The sequence below is a fragment of the Rattus norvegicus genome, chromosome 17 (assembly GCF_021556685.1).
Source record: "Rattus norvegicus strain SHRSP/BbbUtx chromosome 17, alternate assembly SHRSP_T2T, whole genome shotgun sequence".
Lineage (NCBI taxonomy): Eukaryota > Metazoa > Chordata > Mammalia > Rodentia > Muridae > Rattus > Rattus norvegicus.
The window spans coordinates 22,785,001-22,790,179 of record NC_141550.1 but is presented as its reverse complement, the minus strand read 5'-3'; positions in this window follow the sequence as shown (position 1 = coordinate 22,790,179).

Genomic DNA, 5,179 nt, shown 5'->3' with positions numbered 1-5,179 from the left:
AAAACAATGCTTCACCTCTGGTTTCCCTCCCAAAATGTTTCCCCCTCACAGCAAAGGCAAACTGAAACTTTTGATTCCCAGGTCTCCGAGTATGTTCTTTTCTCTTGATATTAATAACTCCACTTTGCATCTCACGTCTTGGTTTAAAAATGTTTTAGCATCCGTTCGTTTAGGTATTTATAGTTAGGATTTCACACTCGGGCAGAGGTATGTAAGATTCCGTTTGGCTGGGTGTGCAGGCGTGGAGTGCTTTCCTTTACTTGGCTGCATCGGGACAGAGTTGAGGATAGAGGAGATTAGGGAGCAAGAGTAAAAGATCCCGTTACAGTTTCTCCTGCTGGAGAAACCAACTGCTGTCCGGCTTCAGCGATAAAGCCATGTTCCCAGAGTCCTTGTACTCCACCAAATTCAAAGGCCAGTTGCCATTCTTAAAGATATTTGTTTAAATTATGTGTGGATTCCTGTGTGTCTGTACGGAGGCACACTCATGCAGATTCATGTGCCTGCAGGGGCCAGAAGGTATGGGAAGCCCTGGGGCTACAGTTACAGGTCTCTGTGAGTCACCCAAAGTGGTACTGGGAATTGAACTCCAATCCTCTGGAGGAACAACATGTGCTATTAACTGCTGACCCATCTCTCTAGCCCCAAAGACCCATTTTCAACACATTGGATCCTCAAGCTGTTTTCAAGATGGGATATCCCCTCAATGAAAGGTTAAGTATTTATTTGGGGAAACACGCTTACCCTGATGTATCAATGCTGTGTTGGTGAAGGAAGAAACATTACCACCATCGGGACTAGTTTACTACAAGATTCTCTCTGAATGTCCCATTTTCTGAGCTGTTAGAAGGGATAAGCAGCCCCTCGTCTCTCTAACAGGTTAGGACAGAGGTTAGAACATAAGTAGCTTGGATTTAGACTCTTGTCAGGTACCACCCATGCTTCTCTGTGTTCTTCCAAGTCTCCTGTGACCCTCTAGTCCAAATTAGTGTTTTGCATCATTTAAAGTCTATTGGAGGCATAGGGATGCCTGGCTTACCCAGCTCCTCTCCCCCACTCTACACAGGGGATGGCTCAACAGTATTTATTTATTTATTTATTTATTTATTATTTTATTTCTTCTTTAATTTTTTTTACAGTCCAGACTTTATCCCCCTCTCAGTCCACCTCTGACTGTTCCACATCTCAAACCTTCTCCCCCAACTTGTCTCCAAGAGAATGGTCCCACCCCTCCCCCTACTACTTACCTCACCCGACCTCCCCACTCCTTAGGGCCTCAAGTCTCTTGAGGGTTAGGTGCATCCTCTCTGATTGAGTCCAGACCCAGTAGTCCCTCTGCGGTATATGTGTTGGGAGCCTCATATCAGCTGGTGTATGCTGCCTGGTTGGTGACTCAGTGTCTGAGAGATCTCAGGGGTCCAGGTTAGTTGAGACTGCTGGTCTTCCTATAGGGAATACCAGATGTTCTCGCAGAGGATCCAAGTTTAGCTCCCAGCACCTACCTGGCAGTTAACAACTGTCTGTAACTCCAGTTCCAGAGGATCCAATAGAATTTTTCGGCTCCCTCAGGTATCACACACACAAAAACACTTACATGAATGCAGATAAAATACCAGTACACATAACATAAATGAATGGATGCATAGTTGTTAAATACACCTATGGTGGACCTTACAAATACAGTGTGTGGCTTGTCTGTGCATAGTTACTGGGTCCATATATAGCACCAGAAAACAACAGCAATGTAATTGATCAGAGAACAGACTTGGCTTTATAGATCCTGCATTGATGTGGTTTTGTTTCTCCAACTTGAGCTCTGGATCCTTCTTCCTTCAGAAAGATTAGGTTTTCATCATCTTTTCAACCCACAGGCCATTCAGTACCATCCAGCTGATTAACTGAGGCCTGAACTAGCCCGTTAGCCGACCATAATATGGCAGCCATGAAATCTTCAAGAAAGATTTACATAGCAGTGTAATAACCATCCCCAAATCAAACAGCTTCATCCATTCATATGTGCATGGTTAACAGTGTGTTTTCCGGACTTGACAGAGTTTTTAAAAATACCAACTGCAAGAGGGCTTGATCATGTAGACCTTCAATCTCTGTGGTAGGGAGAGGAAGGCAAGGGAATCAATGGAATTTGAGGACAGTCTGGGAGACATAGTGAGTTTCACATGGACACAAGTCTCTGACATCCTACGGAGAGAATGAGACAGAAATCAAGACACACATAGAAATGTGTGTGTGTGTGTGTGTGTGTGTGTGTACAAAATGCCTGTATATATGTATTTATGCATGCACACAATTAGCTTTCTGTATCCATATATTCTAAATCCAAAAATTCAACCAACCATAGATAGAGAACATTTGAAAAAATTGTATCTACAGAATTAACAATTTTATTTAGTGATTTTCCTAGACTAATCTGCATAACAACTGCTTGCATGAGCTTGCATTTGGTGCCATGAGTCACCTAAGAGGGATTTGATTTGATTTAGGGATTATGCACAGGTAACATGAAAATATCATGTTATTTTATATGAGGGGTAGAGCATCTGTAGTTTTGGGTGTGTTCTATGGGCCTGGAACCAGCTCCTCTCTAGATAACATGAAATGACTATGTTCACATAATTACTTATGCATGTCTAAGTGTCTAATATTCTTAAAATGCTTAGCGTAGAATACACTTTGAACTTAGAAATAACATCTTTGTTGAAAGATTTTCTGGTTTTCACTAGACAGTTCTGACATTCTGCTGTCTCTCTTCCCCTTACCCCCAACTTTCACCATTACTCCTTACACAGTGAAGATAGATGGGGTCAGTATCGAAGTGATGGGAAATTCCTTTTATAGGCAACTGAGGCAGCATTCCATTGCCAACCCAGTATCAGCAGTCAGAAATACTAGTATTCGACAACAATCAACAATTCAAAAGCCTTTCTAGAAATTATTGTATCACCCTCAAGGCACCTTCCAAATGTTCAGCCCAAGATTATATTTCAGGGCAAGAGTTTGACCATTAAGCAAATTTAACTTCATGCCATGTGCAGAAGAGGCATTTAACTGAACTCAAGACTTGTTTTTTTTTTTTTGTTTTGTTTTGTTTTTTTGTTTTTTTAAGGCACTGGCTCCTTTCAGCAAAAATAGAATCCAGGGAGTGACAGCACAGCCTCCTGCCGACTGAGCCATCTTTGCAAATAGTTATTCTATTTTCAAAAGAAGAATATATTTTTTCAAGCTACATTGTGTAGCTTAAAGACAAGCGCACAGAGATTAACTGTCATGTTGTGACCATTAGCAAAGCAGGTCTGGGCTAAATGGTAGGTTCAGCCTGTCTTTCCCATGCCACACACAGAATTTTATTTTCTGTACTGCTCTTTGATGGTCTCCAGGGTTCACTGTATTTATATAAAGATTCTTTGCCTCCCCAAAGCTTGGAATGTTTGTGTTTTAACACGTCATCTTCAAAGACTCCAGTGTGAAAAGAAGAATTCATTTTTAAAAACCTGTTATCTATATTTCAGGGTTATTTACCAAAGAAAGGGAACTTTTTATAGCCAATCTGTGTAGATCAGTGGTTCCCAAGAAGGGGAGGTTTTGTTCCCTAGAGACTATTTGGAAAAGTCTGAAGATATATGTGGTCACAGCTGGTATCTAGTGGGCAGACGCTAGAGGCTCTTTAAAGTGTCTACAGTGTCTGGGACAGACCCTCAGCAAACTTTTATGTAGGCTAAGTGTCCATCAGACTACAGGTGACCCTGCTATAGATATTTGGCTTGCATATCACAATGGAACACTGGTCCATCCAATGAAGAATTAGCCTATAATAGAATAGAACAAGCACCATGTCTTAAGAAACTGTCATAGGTGTTACATGTTGCCATGAGTGGACACATCCTCCGTTTCTCTACATATCTAGTCAGAGAGAAGACTGCCACGCTGGGAGTGAGACTCAATTCATAGCTGTTAGGACTTACACAGATCAACATGTGAGAGGGAACTGGTGTTGTTGTTATTCATGGCAACCATTCCAACTGTCTATGGAGATGATACAAGGAACTCTGCCTTTCTGCTGATATTTGTGGGGGGGGGCAACCTTACTATCTGAGAATTTGCTTTATCACACATGCAGCATGACTTGGGGAACTCCCTGGTTCAGTGACATTATGACTCATGGTTCTAGTTTGCCTGTCACAAGCTGAGAACACATGGTCCTGTTCTGTCCACATATTAATCTAGATTGTTTTTTGAAAGCCACATCCATGTATTTCAATCCTCTCTCCCATTCACCAACAGAGAGGATTTAATCAAGGTCTGAGGAACCCCTAAATTCTTTTGCTGCATGCGCTCCTGTGCTTATCTTGTTTCCACAGGCTCTCCACTCCTCTCACCTTTTGGTCACGATAAAAGACATCTTTTGCTTGGGGTACAGCTTAGGGAAGGGGCCCATAGAGGTGGAGTTAATTAAACATCTCTTTACTCTTTCTTCTATAACTCACGAAACTTGCCAAGGCAAACACATCAACTTATTCTTCAAAACTGTCATGAGTGCCCAAATTTCAAAGCAGCAAACCACCCAACTTTCAAAGTAAAATCAGAGTCATTGGTATTCTGAACAAAGCCTTCAGGTATATTTTCATCACTGAGAGCCTATGCCAACAGAGAGGCTGGACAGGGGACCTGGGTCAGATTGTTCAATCTCTTTGAACCTCAAAGTGCTAACCACGGTTGTAGTAATTAGGTGTGGTGGTTTGAAAAGAGATGGCCCTACTAGACTCATGCATGTGAATGTTTGCCCTGTAGGGAGTGGCATTATTAGAGGAATAGCCTTGTTGGAGTAGGAGGAAGTGTGTCACTTTGGAGGCCAGCTTTGAGAGTCTCATATGCTCAAGCTAGGCCTAATGGGGTGTCTCCTTCTGCTGCCTGTGGAACAAGATGTAGAATTCTCAACTCCTTCTCCAGTACCACATCTGCCTGCATGTTGCTTTGACTCCTTCCATGATGATAACAGACTACATCTCTGAACCTGTAAGCCAACCCCAATTAAATGTTTTCCTTCATAAGAGTTGCCTTGGTCATGGTGTCTCTCCACAGCAATAGAACCCTCACTAGACACAAGGGTAATGTGAATTAAGAATAAGGGCTTCATCTTAAAAAATATCTTATCAGTGTTAAG